Source organism: Schistocerca cancellata, chromosome 4 (assembly GCF_023864275.1).
Source record: "Schistocerca cancellata isolate TAMUIC-IGC-003103 chromosome 4, iqSchCanc2.1, whole genome shotgun sequence".
In the NCBI taxonomy this organism is placed as follows: Eukaryota; Metazoa; Arthropoda; class Insecta; order Orthoptera; family Acrididae; genus Schistocerca; species Schistocerca cancellata.
The window spans coordinates 867,799,326-867,824,272 of record NC_064629.1 but is presented as its reverse complement, the minus strand read 5'-3'; the positions used below and the strand labels follow the sequence as shown (position 1 = coordinate 867,824,272).

Below are 24,947 nucleotides of genomic sequence, written 5' to 3'. Positions count from 1 at the left end.
AAGACCTGTCCCATGTATCCACCCAGTCAAGTCGCTAGTGTTTTACTACATTTGAAGCAAAGTAACTCATGAATGGTCCCACGCAAAGTATCAGATTTTCCTTTGTGTGACCACCAGTCGTCTGTTCACAAGTATGAAAAGCCTTTCCAGTTTCTGAGCAGCATGGTCAAGTTCAGTGACTATTTCACAACTCCAGCCATGTGAATTAACAGTCCACCCATAAACCTCACTCAACTAAACACTATATTGGATAGATCAGAATTGTCTCTACAAAACATCATTAAATCCCAGAATCTCTATAGTCTCAATTTCTACTAGTCCCTGCCCAACTATATCTGTCCCTCTTTTCGAACCACATTGTGACCCCTCCAGCCTCACACTTTTTGTTCCATCCATTAATCATGTTTATATGCCTACACACACCTATACTGTTTTCTTTGTGGTATTTCCTATTCTAATTTCAGCAACAGTTGGACATGTGGTTAGGTATCACATAATGAAAATCAACTCCACAACAATGCTCACCTAATCAATCATTTTTATTAATAAATATTTATTTTAGAGAAATCGTGTTAACATCAATTCTATTTCAGTTCACTTATCCAGAACACTTTTACTTTATGGCTTTTGGTAATCTATTGTTTTTACGCTGCCGCATGATCCTCATTTCCTGTCTAATGCATTGTCTAATGCACTCCATCTGTAACAAATTCATAAATGTATTTACCACTAGGGGCACAACATTTGGCTATAAAACAGCACAGCATGAAGATTACATCTCATTAACACAGCAGTAGTAAATGAGAAGTACTAAATAGACAAAAAAAATCAGCACAAGTATATACAGGCTGCAATATTTGTACAAGAAATGCACTAAAATATTTACAGCTAAGCTTTCAGATATGAGTGACATCACAATTATTTATGCATAACTAATGCAACAGTCCATCATAAAAGCATGTTGTATTCAGTACCATCAGTCAATAATACTGTATATGTGATAATACTTTCACCATGTTATGTGTGTAATGTGATAAATAGAAACTGGATTATACGCATCATAAAAACCCTAAAATATGCATGCAAATATGAATGAAAAGTGTCAAAATATGCAACATCAAATAATAAAGAAACATAGTAGTTACTGCGTGCATTATATTTCAAAGTCAAACCTATACATATCAATTATAAGAAAGCATGCTGGCCACACGAAAAATCAGCACATTTAGAATGCTGATATCATTTTCTGAATACTTTCTGGTAGAGGTTAGGACGGGGGCTTTTCTGGGATTATTTTCTAAAAATTTGCAAAATTGGGACACATATTGTGTTTTAAGAATTGTTCCTTTTTTGCTATTGTTGTCTGTAACAAGTGGATGTGGTGCGAGTGAGTTGCAGCGAAACAACCGATATGTATAGGAGAGATATACTGCACGCAGAGAGGCAGGCTCAAAAACTCCGTAATATTTTATTTAAAGAAGAACATATGATCATGAATTTGTTTGAACAGCATTAACTTTTAATTAATACTATTGGACCAAAGCATCATTTACAATTTATTTTACATTTTTCTGCTATTGTGAATATAAAAGACTAAGTACTGTTCTAAATGTTCGGTAATAAGATTGTGCCTTCGATCACTCAAAACAATTTTATAAGCAGAAAAGGACCGTTCTACATCAACTGAGGTAACTGGGTAGTATTTGAATTTGGGTGCTATGTTAGCACTTAATGTTTATGGTAAAAGTTCACCCGTCCATTAATAAAACTATCAATTTGGCACAAGTACTCAAAGCCTGGGTTATTGTTTAAAATGTTTTCAAACTTTTCTTTAAGTTTTCTTGGGGACACCTCCAGCAATGAGGAGTTCACTAGAATAATTTCATTCATTAACTGAATAGATTCATTCAATGCCAAACCTTGAGTTTCAAGCTTTTTAATACTTGCAGGTATATGGGAAAAATGAGTGCTCATCACAGCAATGTCTTTTTTAATATCAGTATCATTGAAAGATTCCTTGCACTGGCAAACTGCCAAAGCCTCTTCAATATTAAAGTCATTTACTACCTCTCTAATGGCCTTGAAATGTTCATTTTAAAACAACGCATATTCGACCTATAAACCTCAACAAGTTACCACTGGTTCAGGAGGTAAAGGCACATTTGGTAGTTTTTGTTTGTAGGTCTTGACACGAGAAGGAGCCTTTAGAAACACTTTCTTTTTGAATGAAATCAGTTTATTTACATTCACAAACATGGAACGTACTTCTTCAGCAAGGCAATGTACTCCATGAGCAAAGCGCTTCACATGAATCAAATTGGGATAAAATACTCTGAGGACTTTTCCTGCTTTGATCACATTGGGAGCAGCATTTGAAATACACACAAACACCCTTTCATCTGCAGAAGATCCTAGAAATATTTTTCTAATACCCTCATTCACAAATCTGGTGATCTTAGAATGATTTACTTTTTCAAGTTCTTTGCAGACCACTAAATAGGAAGAGGAAGGTTCTTCTTTTAAAGCACCAACAATTAAATTTGTAATGTAATGGCCACAAATGTCTGTAGTTTCGCCAACTGAAATCCAGATAATGCTGTCCTTGAGTTTATGGCGTATTTCTTCCAGAACATTTACATAAATTGTCAGTATGTAAGTTTTATGCAATGTTGATTCATCTGGTATACTTTTGATTTAAGCAATATTTGTGCAGGAAGCCTTTGAGGATAGGGTTTGTAAGTTTGTGAAGGGGAATATTGCCTGCAATGAATGCCTAACAGACAGATGTTAAACCGACTTTTTTTGGTTACCTTTGGACAAATCCCCGCTACTGCAACTTCCTGTTGTCAGAAGTTGTGCCGTGGTCCTTTCCTTTGCATTCCTGCAATATGGAGACTTGCCTTGACATGCTGGTCTATTTCAAACTTTTTTTTGCACGAAACGTCTTTCTCGCAAACTCAACAATATAAAACAATACCGTCATATGTAAATTTTCCAGGATGGTCAGCTATCCACAAAAAGACATTTATTTTTTTGGGCAGCATGGCGCACAAAACATTACACACTACACATTGTAAATGCATTCAACCATGTACAAGTAAACAGAAAACTGAAACAATGGACATGTGACTAAAAGCTTGCATAGTTTAATTGTTGCCGATGCGTACGGTATGACAGCGGAGGGCATTAACCAGGGGAGCGGGCACAGGAACACTGACTCTGTCTGCCTGTTCATGCCTCTTCTATAATGATTTCGTTAGGCAGTGGCCTCTTGGTTAGCAGTTGCACGCAATTCTAGGTCATAGTCAATCTGTGAGACATCAGAACTAGATTGAGCTTTGGTGGCTGAATTTCCCTGGATGGGGCCTCCTGGCCAACAATGCCATACACTCATTTCCATTTTAGATTGAGCTAGAGACCGCCCTTCTAAATTTTTAAAATATTGTAAACATAATGTGAAAATATGCATTGTCACTAGTTTTTAGTTAAAATACGCAATAACTGGTGAAAAGGAGTCAAATATGCAAATGCATATGCAACATGTAAATGCATATAATCTGATCTCTAGCAATAAACAACTACTTTACTAATTAAATCAAACAGTGGAAAGTCCAGGGTGAAATAACAACAATATGGAAAGAAAGCTGGAAATATTTCGGCTTTCAGGCAATGCTGTTTTTCAGAAGTAGAAGCAAGCCCATCACACACACACACACACACACACACACACACACACACACACACACACACACACACACACACACACATCCACTGTTTCCAGGCACAAAGGCCAATTTTTTAAGTGATGGTTTATGTATCAACCATAGCCTCTGGTAACACAGGTACAAATTATATCACATTTTTGGCAACTAACTGTTTCCCTAGAATGTAACTCCAGGAACATAAAAATAACATATAACATTTAACATAATGTGTTATCAAAAATGAAAGAGGAAATTATGTCTGGAGTCATACATAGCTCTGGGAGTCCCAGTAACCAACCTGGCTGGCCCATACAGGCCTTCCAGCCCTCAGAGTAAGAAATAGAGCACAGCTTTCAGAATCTTATTGGCCTAGCCACTGGAACATTACCTATACAGTGAGTTTTCTTGCTGTAAAAACCAATAGTCTTTGATGTGGCATGCTTATGGCTCTGTGTGTGTTGCCTACATGCTTTCAGACGAAAACAGTTTTGTCTGAATACACAAGTAAATCAGAGCAAACTTCCTTTCACATATTCAAGAAAAGACAAAAACCAATGCTTCTGCTGTGATACTAATCAAGAAGAAATATTAACAATTAATCCTGACTGTTTGTAATACGTAATAAGTAACTGTCATAAATAAATGCTGCCAGTATTCGATTATTATAGATAATAAATTGTCGGCTAACCCATCAACCTGTACACATTTGACCTACATAGTTATAGAGCTGCACTAAGCCACACAATCTGGTGGATAAATTGGCTAATGATCAACCTACTGAAAGTCAGTCCATCTGGATACACCACTGTCAACAATGCCACCATCTGGCTGTCTTAAATTAGATGTAATAAAATTATAAGTAAGTCCACGAATAGTACAACTTCTTCTACAAGCTTAACATCAACACAACAACATTAATATATACTGTAAATTAATAGTTACATACATGATGTAGGAATAGATTGTTAACAATAAATATTGCTACTTGTCATGCAGCTTCTAAGAATTTTCTGTCCTTTCATACACATAATCATATAATTTACAGAGTGGCTATTAAGATGTGTTTTCAGTTGTCTTTGGAATTCACATGGATGCCCAGCTAACTTGTTTTACGTTAGTTGAGTTTTTGTTGAAGACATTATCACATGAATGGAAAAATGGGCTCCAATCCTAAACAGGATGGTGAAGTATACATGGATATTATTTTTGTGTCTCGTATTCTCGTTTCGTAAATCAAAGTTCTTCTTATTAAAAACTAATACCATTAAGTATCAAATATACTAAGAATCTGTTCTTCAAACTGACACAATGAGATATGTACTGAAACCCATTACAATTGCAACACCAGAAATGATACCAAATAATGAAATTTTACTTACTGCCATATACAGTGTAGTAGAATACATGATTAAATCTTCAGGTGATATGGGATTATATACAGTGCAAAATTTAGTACACAGAGTTCTTACCTATTCTTGCTGTAAAATGCTTCTAACCCAGCTTTGCATCGAGTCAAACTGAGCTTGGATGACAGATATGGCTGTGTCATTCCATGCTGCTTCAGCTCTATGCCAGAATTCATCGACAGTAGTGGCTTACAAGAAGAAGCATGCCAGTCTCTCAGCAAGCTGTGACCAGATGTTTTCAACAGATGAGAGATCTGAAGAACGTGCTAGCCAGGGCAACAATTGAACAGCCTCTGTATCAAGGTAGGGCAAGAAAGCACAGGCTTACTGAAAGGTAAAGTCAGTGAGACCTCTAAGGTAGACCACACCCACCAGCCTTAACACATCATAAATGAAACATCTGAAGTCCAAATTACTGACCGTGCAAACCAGCAGTCACTGTGTTTGCACCAAATGGCACCTAGTATCATCATGCCAGGTGCTGGCCCATATGAGTGACAAAGGCAATCTGGAAATATTTATTGTCCTCAGATCCTCCACACTTCAATATGCCCATCACGCATTTGCACAAGAACCAGGACTCATCTGAAAAGGTGGCATGGCAGGGGGGGGGGGGGGGGGGGGGGGGGGGGGGGGGGGGGGACCGCACATAGAAAGACTTGTTACCGTACAGTACAATAGTACAGAATGTGACTGAAAGAAATACACTGTGAGATGAACAGAAATGACACTTTTATTCAAAGACAATAATTACAATAAAGTCACCATGATTCATTATGGTTCCCTCAACACTGCAAATGGCTGGATATGGGTCTTAATAGAGTGTGTGATCAGCACGGATGGCAATACATGCTCTGTACCTTGCTTCCTTGCTGCCCACACGGTTAGTATAGAGTTCTTGTGGTAGGATCTTCCATTCCTCTACCAGTGTCGTTGACAAATGCTGGATGTTTCCAGAATGAAATTTTCACTGTGCAGCAGATTAAAACTGTGTGCCGGACCCAGACTCAAACTCAGGACCTTTAATTCAGGGGCATGGGCAAGCTGGTCTACACTGAATGTCCTCTCATTCAAAAAGCCTCCGCCTGTGCTGTTTAATGTGGTCACACATTGTGCACCATAAAGATGAAGTCAGGGCTGAAAATAATCCTGAAAAGATGCACGTGGGGAATGAGCACAGTGTCACAATAATGCTGACCAGTGAGTGTATCACGTTCAAAGATTTGGAGGTCATTAAGTCCATGCAACATTATGACTCTCCACATCACATCACATCACCTGGACCACCAAAATGATCTTGTCCAGCAATTTTCATGGGTGCATTACATACCCTCATATGGGAGGGGAGGGCAAATATGTCACTCGACTATAGATACATAAAACCCAAGCAACTCAATGTTCATGAAAGTAGTGACAGAAGAGGAGTTGGCATAGGCTATGAAAAAAGCTGAAAGCAAATAAGTCTGCTGGCCACGATGAAAAGACAAACTCCCTAATCAAGTAGGCGTCAGCAGAAATAATTATGTCATTACTGGACACTGTCACCTGTTCATTCCAAGCTAGAGATGGTGCTGATGACTGCTGACCTGGCACATATTGCTTTGGTGCCAATGGAGACTCTCAGGAGATGGAGCTACACTAGACATGGTCTGCACCTAAACAGGACTGGGAAAGGGTGGTTGATGGAGTTAATTAGTAAGAGTATAGCAACAGAGTGTGGGGCCACACATGAACAAATACCTGTTGTAACATGTAGGAGGACTAGGATAAATCATGACGACACTCTCTCAACCTTAAAAGTGTCTCAATCAGTTGATAGATTTTTCAACATGTGCATGGAAGACAATGGAATGCACTACACTGGAGCCCGCAAACACCAGTGAAATTTACTCGGGATTATTTATTCTTCATCAAAATGTGCAATCTGTAAATAATAAAGTACATCATACTGAAGTTGAATTACAGTCTTTGGACAGCATAGTAATATACATTACATTGTACCGGTGTAGAGACACTGATATACAGCATATAGTGCTATTGTGATATGAATGAGCAAGTTGCTAATATAAAACTACATTAAAAGGTAGAAGACTGTGTATTTATATCAGAGAGGGTACACATTTTAGAGCTAGAGAAGAGCAGTGTAGATAAAGCATACTGCACTAGTGTCATATGAATGTGCAAATTACTACTTTCAAACAACCTTGAAGGGTAGAGAACTGTGTAATTATATCAGAAGAGGCACACATTTTAGAGCTAGAGAAGATTAGTGTAGATAAACATTATGTTTTAACAGACATTGAACTATCACAGTCATAAGAAGTTGATCATCCTGTTTGGGTACCGCTCACCTACTGGAAATGTGGACACTTTCTTCAACAACTTAACTGAAGTCCTAGAAAGAGTCTCAGCCCCAAATCTAACACAATAATATGTGGAGACATGAATATTACCATAGGTGTTGAGGGTGAATTAGTAATGACTTCCTAACATTTTGAACATTTTTGGTGTGTGACAGATGATAAACGCTACTGTTAGGGTATCAAAAAGTTCAGCATCAGTCTTAGACCATATACTTACAGACATCAGCAAGGAAAACTGTAAAATATTTATAAAAGCTCTCAGCATCTCTGATCATTACTGTTAGATAAAAAAGCTAAAGGCAGCCTTGGTGAAACCCAAAAAACAGCAGGCCTACAAAAGGTTATTCTCAGAAAATAAAATATATACTTTTTACAGGGTACTGGCAAATAAAACCTGGGATGAACTGTATATGGAATACACTGTAGATGCTAAGTTCTTTGAATTCTGCACATTCTTTAAATTACATTTTGAGGAGACATTTCTAAAAGTTGCAAATTTAACAGCAGCTACTAAGGAAAATGGCTGGATAACTGTGGGTATTAGGAAGTCCTCCCAAATACTTAAATTTCTCAGTTCTTTACAAAATACTACACAATCTACAGTTCCTAGATTATTATCACAAATACAAGCAGATATACCAAAGGACACTGCTTGCCCAAAAAGGAAAAGGAAAAAAAGTCACTAACAAAAATAATATATAATGCAGAAAATAAAAGCAAAGTAGTCTGGGATGTCATAAAGAATGAAACTGGAAAAAGTAGACAAGTGCAGTAACATACAAATCAAAGTTGTGGGTACAGTAATAGAAAATTCATGGGAATTGGGAAATTTTGCAAATAATTATTTCTCAGGTATTGTGGGAATTTGATACAAAATTTTCCTAAAACACATGTAACAACCAACCACAATGACTTAAACAGTACGCACAATGATGTTGTGCTTGAGGTCAGAGAGACAATCTAGAAATTAAAAAAAAATGTGAAGTCACCCAGGCGTAGAGGAGGTGCCTGTCCCTGCTGTGAAGACATGCATACACAGCCTACAAACTCTGTTGATAAGTATAATAAGTGAGTCTTTAGTTCAGGTATTTACCCAGAGAACTTAAAGCATGCCTGAGTTGTGCTCTTATTAAAGAAAGGTGATGTAGAAAGTGTTGAAAACTACAGGTCAGTTTCACTGCTGTCTGCACTCTCAAAAATTACTGACTCAATCATGAAAGATAGACTAATGGGTTACAAGAATATACAACCTTTTAATGAAGCACAGTTTGATTTCCATAGTGGAAAAATAGCAATGTCAACCATTACAGAGCTCACAAATCTGGTACTTGAACCTCTTGACAAGGATGAGTGTGTTATAGGCAAATCCTTAGACTTTTTCAAGGCATTTGACAATGCTGACCATAAAATATAACTGAACAAGCTAGAAGTACTAGGTGTAATAGGAACAGCAAATTAATGGTTCTAGTTTCCTCTGGAAGACTGGGTTCAAATGGCAGAGATGCTTCACATGTCTGCTGCTGATAAATTTTTAGTAAAACAATTGTCTGCAAAGCAAACATATAAACATAGTACGCCGCCTCATGGTAGCATATCAGGTCCAGTTCCGTTCTTAAAATATATCAGTGATTTTCCATATAGTTTAATAGACAGAGAAAAAGATCTGTTTGCTGATGACAGCAACACCCTCAAGGATGTTTATGATTGGACAGTATGTAATGAATTAACATTGAACATGAAGAAAACAGCATAAAAAGGGAAAATAACTGTGACATTAACCCATAACTGGTACGGTTGAGTAATGCAGGCCCCATGGAATTTTTTAATTTAGTTTGAATGTTTGTAGCACTGCAGGTCTCGGTACCATTCAGACAGTGTGCTCTGAACTGTTGAACAGAGTGGTTGTGTTTACAGCAGGTACATTTGTGACATTCGTCTTTCCATTTGGGATTGACCCAACCATAGTAAGTATGAGATTTTGTTAACAAATTTTTTTCTGCTGTCCTAAATTGAAATGGTCTTACCTTTTCATAATGAAATGAAAGTAAGTGACCTTAAATTCAGTGAATGGGTACATCCAATCCTTGTGAAGTAGAGATGAGTTCTGTTACACTGATGACTCAGATCTTGATCTGGATTATAGAAAATCGTTGTGAAGTTCTAATTCATCTATTTTAAGTGTGTTCACCTTGAAATATTAATAACCATTATGATTATGTTGATTATAAGAGCTTGTTTTATTTTCATTCCTGTAATTTGGAAATTAAAACCTGTGGTGTACACTGAGGTGACAAAAGTCAAGGGAAAGTAATATGCATGTCTCCAAATGGCACTAGTATTGCTTACACAAGGCATAAAGGGGCAGTGCATTGGCAGAGCTGTCATTTGCACACAGGTGATGCATATGAAAAGGTTTCTGACATGATTAATGCCACATGACAGGAACTTACAGACTTTGAATGTGGAATGGTAATTGGAGCTACATGCATGGGACATTCCAGTTTGGTAATCATTAGGGAATTCAATATTCCAAGATCCACAATGTCAAGAGTGTGTCAAGAATGCGAAATTTCAGGCATTACCTCTCAACACGGAAAATGCAGTGGCCAACAACCTTCACTAAATGACTGAAAGCAGTGGCATTTGCACAGAGATATCAGTGCTAACAGACACAAAACACGGGGTGAAATAACTGCAGAAATAAATGCAGAACATACAACAAACATATCAATCAGGACACTGCAGCGAAATTTGGCATTAATGGGCTATGGCAGCAGATGACTGATGTGAGTGCTTTTGCCAACAGAATGACATCACCTGCAGTGCTTCTCCAGGGTCTGTGGCAATATCGGTTGGACTCTGGACATCTGGAAAACTGGGGCCTGGTCAGATCAGTCTTCATTTTAGTTGTTTAGAGCTGATGGTAGGATTCAAGTGTGGTGCAGACCCCACAAAGCTATGGACCCAAGTTGTCACCAAGGCACTGTGCAAGCTGTTGGTTGCTCCATAATGGTGTGGGCTGTGTTTACATGGTATGGACTGGGTCCTCTAGTGCAACTGAACTGATCATTGACTGGAAATAGTTATGTTTGGCTACTTGGAGACCATTTGCAGCCCTTCATTAAGATTAATTTTTCTTGCACTACTAACGAGGTTGTGACTGGTAATTCATGGATGACTTTGGCTATAGTAAGGGGTAATGAGAAACCTCTTGCTGGACTTCATGTTCCAAAACAACGATGGAATTTTTATGGATGACAATGTGCTATGCCACCAGGCCACATTTGTTCGCAACTGGTTTAAAGAACATTCTGGACAATTCAAGTGAATGACTTGTCTGCCCAGATTGCCCAACATGAATCTCATTGAAAATTTATGGGACATAGCCATGAGGTCAGTTTGTGTACAAAATCCTGCACTGGCAATACTTTCACATTTATGGATGGATATAGAGACAGCAGAGTCCATATTCCTGCTGGGTACTTCAAACGACTTGTTGAAACCATACCACTTCGAGTTGCTGCACTACACCAGGCAAAAGGAGGTCCGACACAATATTATAAGGTATCCCACGACATTTGTCACCTCAGTATATATCAGGCTAAAAGTTTTATTGATAGATTTAAGCTACTCCTAAATGATTTTGTTATCCTGTTTCAAGCTGTATTTCCTCAGAGAACTGTAAAAGTACCAACCTGAATTATTGCAGGAGAGAATGGCTCACTAAAGGAATTAAAACATCATGTAAAACAGAGAGAATGCTTTATACTTTACTCAGAAATTTTAATAAACTTCAGGATAGAGAACACTACAAATTAAACTGCGGCATCCTTAAGAATGTGATTAAAAAATTGAAGAGCATGTTCATTAAATCTGAACTCATAGCTCAAGTAATAAAAAGAAAAACAATCTGGAAGGTGGCGAAAAGGGAGACAGGGAAAAGCTCAGGGGATGTAGACAACATCAAAGTGTGTCATAATGGCAGATGGTAAGTGAAGGTGAAATATTTGCTAATATCTTCAACAACCATTTCTTGACAGCAGCAGATCAAATTGGTTGTAGAGGATCTACAGCTGAAGATAGAACCTTCTACAAAAATCAGCACGGAAAAAAATTAGCCAGATGCACGTATGTTACAACACAACTGATGAGGCTGGGAAGATGATAAGCCAATTTAAAAACAAAAATGCCACTGGTTTGGACAATATATTAATCAAAGTACTGAACCAGTGCTGTAAGTTTATCCTTAAGTTCTCTGTAATATATTTGACGGCTCTCTAAATCACAGTACTATCGCTGATAGACTCAAATATGCAACTGTCAAACCATCACTTAAAAAAGATGCTAAAGCTGAGGTTTCCAACTGCCGACCAGTTTCAATACTAACAGGTCTCTCTAAAATCCTACAGAAGCTTATGTACAAGAGCAATTAAAAAGTAACAGCAGACTATAAGCATTAAATGCAATTAACACGTCAGACATTCAAAACTACCGGGAAGTGAAGATGCGTGCTTTAAGAAAGTTCTGGCAAATGCCAACAGATGGCATGACAAGCTGAATAGGAAAGACAGTTGAAACAAAATGTCTGCATCCCTAGATGTGTGCACCATAAAAGAACAGCAATCAGTAATACAATTTTTGTGGCCGGAGGCATAAAACCTCGACAAATCCATAGAAGGATATCAGAAAGGTATGGAGATAGCTGCATAAGTGAGAGAAGAGTGTAGAAGTGGGTAGATGCTTTTAAAGGTGGACTTGTGTGTGTCACAAATAAGTAACATTCTGGACGTCCCAGCATGGGGTTACTGATGAGGATATGTGACATGCAGACACCGTGATTCATGGGAACTGGCATATTTCTGTAGAAGATTTAGCCAGGAAACTGAGTGCAGGGTTGGATCCCCATATATTATTATTAGTGAGGTTCTGAAGTACTGTTTTCTGTGTGCATGATGGGTACCTAGGATGCTCACTGGTGAACACAAGATGATGTGTGTTCAGGCTGCCACATCATTTCTGGCGCGATATTACACTGAAGGACAGGACTTTCTGACACGAATCGTCACAAGAGACAAAACCTGGGTTCATCACTATGAACCAAAGAGCCAAGAAGAAATTCAAGTCTCAGCCCTCCGCCAGAAAGGTCCTTTCCACCCTCTTCTGGAACATCTATGGGACATGAATGGGCCAATTTTGGAGCAGTAAGAGGTGAAACAGTGAACAGTGCCTGGTACAGTGCCATGCTGGAGAATGAGCTACAGCCAGCAATATGGAGCCATCACAGAGGACTCGTGTCTAGAGGTGTTCTTCTCCCTCATGACAATGCACATCCCCACACTACCACTGCAACTCTTACCATCATTCAGAGATTGAGATTTCAGATTGTACAGCATCCCCCACACAGCCCTGATCTCGCTCCTTCCTGTTACTATGCATTTGGACCCCTAAAGGACACTCTCAGAGGACAAAGATTTGGAAGTGGCGATGAGGTTAAAGAAGTGGTGCAGTTCTGGCTGTGGGTACAACCACAAACCTTTTATTTGAATGGAATTGTAAAGCTGGTGCAATGGTGAGAGACCTGTATCAAAAGGAGGGTAGTTATGTCAAAAAATTACATCTTGTTTGTATCTGTAAGTGAAATATATGCATCACAGAAAATAGTTTTCTATTATTTTTTTAATCACTCTCTTACAACAGGATCACGAATTATCTGAATAAACACAATATGCTTAACAAAAATGAGTTTTAATTCCAAAAGGGTACTTCAGCTGAACAGGCCATTTTCTCATTTGTCAACCATCTCCTCGAATCCGTAAACAAAAAAATGTCTCCAGTTGGAATCATTTGCAATCTGTCTAAATAATTTGACTATGTAGACCACAAAATTTTACTTAGGAATGCTGAGCTCTATGGCTTAAAGGGTAAAGTAGGGATGTGGCTTGAGTCATTTCTCGATGACAGAAAACAGAAAATAGTGTTTAATAATTTTTGCAATGGCACATACATGCTCTGACTCAGGCAAAGTGAAATGTGGAGTATTTCAGGACTCAGTTCCTTACTGCTCTTAATCTTATCGATGACCTGCCATGGTCAATGAACCAAAAAGCATATATCACCCCATTTGCATTTAACACAACCGTTATGATTGACAAAATGCCCAGCTGCAGTGTAAATAACACCGCATCCACTATATTTGAAGAAGCGCTAGACTGGATCACTTCAAACGGCTTGTCCCTGAATGTTAGCAAGACTCAGTTCCATCAGTTTCACACAGCACACAAAAAACAGGAAGATGTTGAAATAAAATGTGATAACAAAGAAATATTGAGAGTTTAGTCTTACAGACTCCTGTAGTTACATATTAATAACAACCTAAACTGTCAGTTCACATCCTCAATCTACATAAAAGACTGAATCTGACAGCATTTTCTATTCACTTGATTGCATCTGTTTGTGACTTGGAAACCATCAAAGATTTAGTACCTTGGATATTTCCATTCACGTATGACATATGCATCATATTGTGGGGAAATGAGTCACACGCAAATGAGGTCTTTATTGCACGAAGAGAGCCATCAGAAATTTGAGCAGAGTTTGCTCTAGATGCTCTTGCAAAAGTTTAGTCAAACAAAAGAGGACCCTCGCCATGCAATGCCAATACAATTTTTCACTTATGTGCTTTGTCAACAACAATCGCACATTCAGAGCTCTCATAAGGTTTAATTGTGTAATAACAATTAATTAAGGCAATATTATATCATAAATAAGTAAATTAATATATCTATTGTAAGCTAATAATTGAACGTTTCACTTTTATTTGCATGTTTTTCGGAAAAACAAAACATTACATACGCACAAATTTTGGCCAAGTTTTCTTTATGTTGTCATACACTCTAAGTTACATGATTATTACAGTAAAGTACAGTTTGTGTTGTTAGTGTATTCTTTTACACTATGCCTTTGACTCTCTAGTCAGTAGCAAAAGTGAAAAGTTCGAAAATAATTGAGAAGTTCATACAGTGTAGGCTATTCAATATTTTTCTCATGGTCACCTCCCTCTTTGCAGTCCCCTCCCGGAGATCCGAATGGTGGACTATTCCGGAATATTTGCCGATGGACAGATCATCATGACACTTTATCAATCACAGGCCACATGTCCTGAGGATACATGTTATGTGTCTGTAATGCAGTGGTTTCCATTGCCTTCTGCATCCTCATGCTGTTGATCATTTCTGATTCTTCTGTCTTTAGTGGCAGTTCCCCAACCCAAGGACAAGAGAGTGACCTGAACCTGTGTCTGCTCCTTTGCACTCTTTGACAAGCCCGCTGGCACAGCCAAAGTGGCATCCATAATAAAATCACAGTATGAAGGCTTTCACGACCGGATGACATATCTTCTGGTAAACCTTCCGGGATGTAAGGTTGTGGTCCATGAAACTCTTCAGCTCCTAACGTTTCGTCCAGAGCTGCGCTGGACATCTTCAGAGGGGTGTTTCTCCTCCGGTGAGTCTTGCCGACTGACGAGTCGGACGTCTGAGAGCGTCTTATATATCGTAGAAAGTGGGCGTGACCAGAGTTACACATCATATGCAGAGATAATCTTTGTCAAAGATAAAACTTAACTATCGATCGTAATCTCGTCACAGATAAAACTGTCTAGCAATTCTGTAGTGCTACTGTCCAAATATCACTAAGTTTCATGGTCAAGAGACCATGGATGGTCAAGAGACCATGAAACTTAGTGATATTTGGACAGTAGCACTACAGAATTGCTAGACAGTTTTATCTGTGACGAGATTACGATCGATAGTTAAGTTTTATCTTTGACAAAGATTATCTCTGCATATGATGTGTAACTCTGGTCACGCCCACTTTCTACGATATATAAGACGCTCTCAGACGTCCGACTCGTCAGTCGGCAAGACTCACCGGAGGAGAAACACCCCTCTGAAGATGTCCAGCGCAGCTCTGGACGAAACGTTAGGAGCTGAAGAGTTTCATGGACCACGACCTTACATCCCGGAAGGTTTACCAGAACATAATAAAATCATTAACATCAAAGTGTTCTAGTGGTTATAATAACATATCAACAAAGTTAATCAAAGAGTGCTCATGTAAGTTGAGTTCTATCTTAAATTATTTGTGTAATCAATTTCCTATCAGTAAAACATTTTCAGACTGGCTAAAATATGCTAAAGTTGAGCCTCTTTACAAGAAGGGTGATAAAGCGATACTGTCAAACTACTGACAAATTTCACTTTTGCCAGCTTGTTCAAAACATTTGAAAAGGTTGTGTTCAAGCGTCTTCTTAAGCACCTGACTGCAAATAAGATACTGTCCAAGTCACAGTTTCTGTTCCTTAACGGTTCTGATATAGAGAAAGCTATTTACATGTATAGTGAGAATGTACTTGAATCATTAGATAACAAATTAGAGGTTACTGGCATTTTCTGTGACCTGTCAAAAGCCTTTGATTGTGTGAATCACAGCATTCTCTTAAGTAAATTAGAATATTATGGTGTCACTGGCAGTGCTGCCAGATGGTTTGAGCCTCACCTAACTAACAGGAAACAAATGGTGTCATTGCAAATGAGTAAGCAATCAGTCTACATCTTATTGAGAATTAATTACATGTATTGTACCTCAAGTGTATTGCTTTTTCCTGTGTACATTAACAACCTATTGTCTGTTACATTGCCAGATGGTTTTTTTTTTTTTTTTTTTTTTTTTTTTTTTTTTTTTTTTTTTTTTTTTTTTTTGCAGACTATAGTTAGTTCCATTGATCAATAGCACGGAAAACGTTATGATGTGGAACATGTCAAATGCACAAGAAATGCACACAGGAAACAAGGTTTTTGTTTTTTTTGCATTATAGTGTTATACCTAAATATTTGTATTATCTATCACATTCCCTTAAATGGCACAAAATGCATATATTATATCTCCAAACATTGCAATAAATAGGAAGTCAAGTAAAGATTTATAAATGGCTGTTAATCAAGTTTTCACTGCCAATAAATGGTTTAAAGCTAATTCACTGTCATTAAAGTTGGAAAAGACCCACAACATGCAGTTCAGAACCTGTAAGAGATTTCCTACCAGCATGTGTATAACATAAGAAGCTATGCAGATCAAAGGGGTTGATGGTGTTACATTTATGGGATTACAACTTGATAATCAATTCAGTTGGGAAGAGCATACCACAGAATTTCTGAAGCACCTAAACAAATATGTATTTGCACTGAGAGTAATGTCAGATATAGAAAAACTTGCATACTTTGCTTACCTTCATTCTATTATATCATATGGGATCATATACTGGGGTAACTCTTCTAACTGAGCAAAAGTTTTTAGCATGCAAAAGCGGAAATGAAACTCATTTGTGGTGCAAATTCAATAATATCATGTAGAAACCTGTTCAAGAGACTTGGTATTCTAAGCACTGTTTCACAGTACATTTATTTCTAAATGAAATTTGTTGCAAGTAATATGTCTCCGTTTCCAACCAATAGCTCAAGTCATTGTATCAGCACTAGGAATAAGAACAATCTATATAAAGACATAAAATCACTTACCTTGGTTGGAAAAGGGGTCCAATATTCAGGAATGCACATTTTCAATAATTGCCAGTAACCATTAAAAACTTGGTTTCAGATAAAGCACAGTTTAAACAGAGTTTGAAAGACTTTTTGATAGGCAACTCTTACAGATGAGTATCTTAGACCAGCTTCAGTAAAAATGTCAGTCAGATTTCAGTTTTGACAGTACTTGAGTACTTGGTCACAACACTCAAGATTAGACATTTTGTGTATGATAAATTTGTTAAAAGTGCGTAACTATGTTTCATTTTGGCAGAGTATTAATTCTGTAATATTAGCAGTTCCAGTGTTCTGTAATGTATTGACATATTTTGACAATCTCATGACAAATTATCAAGGAAGTGAGCATTATAGTCAAGTGTTTTATGCTATACACTTTCTGACTAGTTCCACACCCATGAGACTCATCTCCTTTTAGAGTCTATAGAATGAAAACTGAATCTAATCTAATCTACAAAATAAACAGTAGATATCATGATTACGATACAAGAAGTAAACATATTCTTTGTAACGATATATAAAATCTCAGCGTGGTACAGAAGAGAGTACATTATTCAAGATTAAAAGTAAACAAACACCAGTTCATATCAAGTCAATCATTGGGGATCTGGTTAAATTCAAAAAATAGCTAAAGCTTTATCTTATGGATAGCTCTTTCAATCCAACACATGAATTTTTTTGAAAATGTGTAATACTTTGTGAACTGTGTTTAATTTAAGCATTACGATCTGAACGTACTATATAGCACTGTGTCCCATTCATTATCAGAATACTTAATACATGTTGCCCAGGAGGATGGCCAATATTCAGAGCTATGACAGGAATGCTCATTTGAAGAAAAAAAAATGTATCCTTGTTTTTGGGCTTGTGACACATATGTGTATCTTATCTATCCAATCTCTTTGAAGTATTGTTCTAGCCCAAACATTCAGTAGTCCATGGTGTGTGAGTAAAGTAGTGCGAGGGATTGAGAATGTACTAGAGAGAAGCATTGGTTAACTACACTTTAAACACAGGGGCTAAAATGCCACACATCTACATTAATGAAGAATACACAGATGTGGTGTACGTTTATGGTTTCTGTAATGGTAATACTCCTGCTGCTTCCAAATAAAACCGTCAACACTTTCTGATACATCAAATTCTTGATCATAGAGTGTATACCAGAATTTTCAGCATATTTCATGGAACAGGTATTCTTCCAAGATCTTATTTTTCTTCTGGACATGTACGATAGGTGTTTGATAATAAATGCAGCACATTTGTTTTCTCAACCAGTTGAAGTTGCAAAAATGTGAAATTTGTTGTAGGACATTGTGGAATGTTCCTGCTTAAATCCCTGTAGTTTCACGAAGTTTTGATAGATGGTGGCACTATACGTAGCTTTCAAAGTGGTGGCTGTAATGGAGGTGCGCTCCAAGCAAAGTGCTGTCACCGAGTTTCTTTTGGCGTACAACCAGAGCATCACAGATATTTATAGGCACTTGCTACAGGTCTATCGAGACCTGACACTGAACAAAAGCACAGTGCATCATTGAGCGAAGCATCTGTCATCACCGCAAGATCACCCACATGCTGGCCGCACACAGTTGTGACTCCTGCAATCTTGGAACATGCGAACACTCTCATTCGAGATGATCAGCGGATCACAATCACACATCACTGCTCAACTGGGTGTTTCTGTTGGTAGTGCTGACACGCTGGTCTGCCAGTTGGGGTACTCAAAGGCATGTGGGGACTGATGACTGTAGCTGTTAAGTCCCATAGTGCTCAGAGCCAGCCAAAGGCATGTGTCCACTGTATTTCTTGCCACATAACAGGAGGTCATAAAGAGCTATGAAGAACCATCTGTGAGGAATTGCTTGTGCATTACAAGGCTGATCATGACAGTTTTTTGTCAAACATCATCACCATGCAGGCATACAGGCCATCCCAGTAAGATGGTGAGAGGCTGTTGCATTGAATGGAGTTTATGTTGAAAAGTAGGGTTTCTAGCCAAAAGATTGGGGAATAATATGGTGTTTTGGAATCCCAAATATAACCAACCTGCTTTCAGAAAGAGAAAATGTGCTGCATTACTTACTGAATGCCCCTAATAGTTCAACAACCTGTGTAGGAACAGCAGTACATTGTTGAAATGATGCAGCATAGTCCTACTACCAGCACACAGTGGCTTTCTGCATGTATCATTGTCCCACGAACAAATGTATCGCAAACATTACATGCGGGAAACTTATACCCATTTCAAAGACAACACATTAAAAACAATGCCATATGACTTGAATTTTGTCACAGGTTAAATGACAATCATCATTTGCTTCCATTAATATGGAATGGAATACACAAGCAACATTAGCGCCACCTGAGCTCCAGCTGACTGGTTTAAACAAGCTAAGGTACGCCAAATGTCAAAATATACTCGTCTCAAGGCCCAACTGCAAGACGAGAATGTACAATGTTGACACACCGTGTTTAATATCACGGATAAGATCTTACGACAACACAGTGGTTTCAGTGCTCAAGAAAGGTTTGAACTATGCATCAACTTGTGGAACAGCTCCAATCCAAAGTGACAGCTGGGATTCAGCAGGCAATTTTGAAACTTCCCAGTGATGTTGCAGAGGAGGTTAGGAGAGACACCTGATAAACTTTAATCCAAGCACTGCCAAAAAAGTTTAATAGCAGTTCAACATAAACAAAGTCTCTGCAAGACTTGAGAGCACACACACACACACCTCATTATTTTACCTGCCAACAAGAGGAACACCACTGTCCTCCTCTCACGATCTGAATACAACAGCAAGATACATACACTGCTTGACAATCCTGCTTATCACAAGCTAAGAAGGATCCAACTGGCAAGATTCAGAGAAACGCATTAGATTTCTCATGGAGAGTTCTATTCTGATTAAAGTCATTAAGGTCTTGTACCAAAAGGCTGCAGTTCCCCCAAGACTGTATGGCCTACTGAAGATACATAATGGTGTGTCCCTTCTTTGCTCAGTGAGCAATATTGGAGACGCTTCCTATTTCCTCACTAAACATCTTACTTCACTGTTGGGACCTCTTGTAGGCAAATGTGACCATCACACACAGAATTCAGAGGACTTCATAGGACACCTGAAGATGCTTAAGTTGGATCTTTTGGTTAGCTTTGACTTTGTATCTCTCTTCGTGAAAGTATCTCTGCAGGTCTGATTAGAGCTTATTAACAGCAAGTTTGAGAGAGACATTGTGGTATTGTTCACATGTGCTTACCTTAACTTATTTATAATTCAATAACTAGTATTTCAAACAAGTGGATGGTGTTGCCATGAGAAGTCTTCCATCTCCCATGCTGGCCAACTATTTTATGGAAAACTTTTGAGGAAAAAGTACTGCAGTCAGCAAGTGTCCAATCTTGCCCCTTCTGGGGGTATACATTTGTCTTGTGGCCCCATGGGACAGACACATTACCCATGTTTCTCCAGCATTTGAACTCACTCCATTAGAATACACAGTTCACCATGGAAGTGGAAAAGATGGTATCTTACCATTTCTGGATGCCATGGTTAGAAGAAAAGTCAGTGGTACACTGGGACACTGTCTACCACAAGCCATATGTTACAGAATTATATTTACAGGTCACAATTGCCATCATCCTGCACAATGTGGTAGTGTCTTCCTGCTCTGTGGTACATAGAGCCAATGTGGTCTCAGATACCAACAATCTGCCTGCTGAGATACACCTAACAACAGTGTTCAAACAGAAGAGTTATTATGAAAGACATATTTGTCATGCATTCCATTTTAAGCAAGTTCAAAGCAGGCATGTAAAAGAAGATGTGAAGGCACCCACTGCAATGGCGCTCTTACCATATTTTGGTGGCATGTCTTCAAGAATAGAAAGAATTCTCAAGAGATGCTACATAATTTTATTTTTCCAGCCACCCGCAATCCTGGCGTTAGGAAATAAGGCATTTATAAGATTCTATGCCAATGTGGGAAAGCTCATATTGGGCAGACAAGCTGAATGTCATCATACACACCTAAGCCAACCAGATAAATCAGCAGTAGAGAAGCATTGCCTGGATGTGGGGCACTGCATGTTTTATGAGGACTGAAGTTTTATCCTCAGTGTCATCTTTCTGGGAATGTTTAGGAGGCCATACATATCTGTATGGTGGACAATCTTATCAACGGTGATGCAAGTTTTCAATTAAGTGTTGCCTGGAATCCAGTACTGGCTGCCGTTAAATCAAAACAGGAGAAACAGGACCTTCTGACCCATGGCTTAATGTAGTGCACTGCTGAGGTTTAATTCAGCTTTTAACCACAGTAGCAACTGGCAGCACAGTCATAGCCCACAACACATGTGTGGAAGGCTCACGGCAGGGGTCACTATCGGTGCCGCTTTCTACCAGCTACGAGCATCTTCGCATGCATTTGTATTGCCTGCTCCTGGCCTGATAAATTTTGATGACACTCAACACTTATCATCAGCGCATCTTGTAGCAGTGACAACGGCTGCTACCACCACCTGAAGATGTTGGACAGTTTTATCAATGAAATATTGTGGAATGTGATCTAACTGCAAACCAAAGAAGAATATTTGCAACAGATCTGCCAGGAAAGCCTGAAAAATAACAACAAAATAATCACTGATAGGCACAGAAAAATCCACTTGCTACCATGGAAACCAATTTCTGAGTTCATTTTTCGATACGTCTGGTGTGGCCTGATTGGTAACCTGTTGATAAGTCCAGTCAGTTTAGAACAGCAAATGATGATACAGAATTACCTGCAGTTTTTGGAAAATTCGTTTGTCAAATATTTTGAGGATATTCCTTTGGCCACAAAGACTGCATTATGATGGAGTTCCTCCACATTTTACCAGACTTGTGAAGGGAATATCTCAAGCTCACTTGCCCTAATTGCTGGAATGTTTGTGGCAGTACAGTTAATTGGCCACAAAGATCACCAGACTTTACAGCATTAAATTTTTGTTTATGGGGTTGCATGAACTCTGAGTTGTACAAACAGAAGGTGACTATGCAAGATGAACCGTTTCGTCATCTTATGGACATTGCTGCAGGGCATTCAGAGGCACCCAAGACAAGCAACACAGCATGTTCTCCTAACAGTACATCAGTGCACTGAAGTTGACATAAGGATATTTGAACATTTATTGTGAACCTTACAGCAGCTTTAATGTGCACATACAATAATTCTTACAGTTGAACGTGCCAAAAACACATATTTTTCAATTGATCCTTTGTAAAATGCATGTTGTGATGATTATTAACTGTTGTACGTGTGTAAACCTGACAGTGTAATGAATAACAATGTACATTAAAAGTGTTCTATCTCTGAAACTGTTTGAAATAGGAAATACGCCCATGTGAAGTTTTGTGCTTCAAATGATAGATCCTGTCATATCACCGAATATTGACCATTCCTGCTGGGCACCCTGTAAGTAAAAATCAGAATATAAGCCTTATAATTTGTTTATGTGCCTATTATTACTATTATCTGAACTCTTGGACTCACATTTCTTGTATCTGTATATGACTCACATTGTAAGTGTTATGACCATTTACATATAGTGGTTACTGTAATAATCTGGCAAGTTCTATATCCTAACACTACACTCACATTAAGGACCCATTGAATTCCAAAATAAATAAATACCAATTGTGCAACAAAAAATTCAACATGCCAGTTATGAATTAAGCAGAGATGATAAATTCATAGACTGTGTGACAAACACTGGTGAAAGGAATGTCATCGGCTTGTTATGCTTCCTACCGGTGGTTCGCAACAGCCAATGTCTTGTGGTGGGGGAGAGCAGGTTGAAATACCTATCCTGCTATCCATATGCAGGTTTTCCATGGTTTCCCTAATACATTTACGGCAAATGCCAGAATGATTCTTTAGCAAAGGACATAGTCAATTTCCCTCTTTTCATATCAAATTGGAGCTTCTGATTAACTTAGCATAATACATGTTTAGTATTTTTCATACAAGTGATTCAGCATATATTATGGCTTAAGCAATATTGTAACACATATATAAATGAACACTTTCAAAGTTATAAAAAATACCCCTTGAATGCCCTTTCTGTGTGACAGTGGGAAAGCAATAAATTTTAAATATGATGAGACCAATACTCACTATCATACAGAACCAGAACGAAATACGTGAAAAATTGTCTTTAAACAATGGTATTTTTGTTATTTGTTACAATCATTTAGGGCACACATTAAACTAGAAGTGTAAATTATCATAACTGAGAACAAATTAATGAACAGAAACACACCAATCAGTCTTTAGAAATTCATCAATATATAATACTACTTTTTAACAAATTGGTTATGCTGTATAGTCCAATATGTGTCGTATGTAGCATGCTACAGGACAATAGTTGACTAAAACCCTTTAAATACCTTAGCTAATGCGTTAGCAACGAAAGCAGATCAATTATGTTATTCAATACTAACATGATCAAGTGTGTTCTGAGTATTGAGACGTACTAGAATTTCTTATTATTTTAGTTGTCAATTTTCTGTTGTGGATTTTTTCCAAGAATAACCCTAGTACAATCAATGTTTGACGAATTTATGTCTTACAAAAGTCACCGGAAATGAAAAAAATACTCTTTGCACAATTATCACGATTTGGGCAACGTGCGAGACTTATTAGAAACTAGATTAATATATGAAGTAAAATATTGAGCTAATGGGGCTAAACATAAAACATGTAGCATTAGTTACAGAACTGCAGAACAAGCGTCAGTGGACTGTTACAGTTGTATTTAGGTGTACATGGTCACATTTCCTATAAACTCTGAACGTGTGCGGAAACATTTTTTTAAAAAAATCTGTTAAATAAATATAAGTATGTACGTCATGACAATAACAAGCCCCAATTACCTCCTCTGGAGTAACAGTGGTAGCAAACAGCGACACGCATCGCATAACACATTTTTGTGCCACCTTTATATAGTCATCAATAAACTTCTCTGTCTGCAAGAAGTAAGTTGTTCATCAGTATCAAAATTAATTACGACATTATTAATATGTTGTGCAAATTACTTACATCATCTTTTTTCCCTGACATATTCAACAGAAAATATAGTCCACGAATTTACCGTAGTTGAAACACTTTTCTTCGCGCCCAAATAACAATCGACAGTGTATCAGTTTTTGCGCCATGTGGTATAGGTTTCGCGCCGAAGATATACTGGCTGACGCTCTTCCAGTGTTGCCAACTCTAAAAAACCCGAGTCGCTAGATTCAATATCAAAAGTCGCTAGAAAGTCGCTAAAACTGATTTTACTAGGGGTGTACTGAAAATTCGTGCTGTGAATGGTGCAGTAAGCCAGTGAAGGGGGGGGGGGGTGGTAATAAAATATTAATAAAAATTGTCTCATACGTAATTGCTATATTGTCTTAATTAAATGACGCATCACTTGCAACAACATACATATAAAGTATGCTAACGTTTAATTAAACATGTTATCATAATTGACGCAACACATAAATTGTTGTTTCAATCACAGTAGTCAAATATACGACTATATTTGTAACAAAAGAAAGCAAGAACTCAAACTAGGTTACAAAATATATACATACTAGTACGTGAGCTATTCATCGTCGTCACTCAGAAGGTCGAATAACTTCTGTTTCATGCTCTGACAGAACTGTAGTTGATGTAGAGGGGTGAACGTCGCTCAAAAGATGATGTTGCAGTCCGACTGGTTTTGACGCAAAAGAATAACTTTTGTTCGTTCCAATAAGCTCCAATACGTCTGACGGTATGTCAAAAGATGCACAATCTTTATTTTGTTTCTTCAGCTGGTCTCTCAATATGATCAAAGCATTAATTGTCTTTAAC

General features: G+C 38.0%; 1 long non-coding RNA gene across 1 annotated transcript; it reads right to left on the bottom strand.

Moving 5' to 3' along the window:
* Window positions 1-530: 530 nt before the first annotated feature.
* On the bottom strand, window positions 531-24,296 carry LOC126185012 (uncharacterized). The gene is made up of 3 exons (XR_007536930.1): window positions 24,150-24,296; window positions 23,984-24,076; window positions 531-700 (listed from the first exon to the last, which is right to left on the bottom strand). It is a non-coding gene; the product is annotated as an uncharacterized LOC126185012 (long non-coding RNA).
* Between the last annotated feature and the right edge of the window lie 651 nt (window positions 24,297-24,947).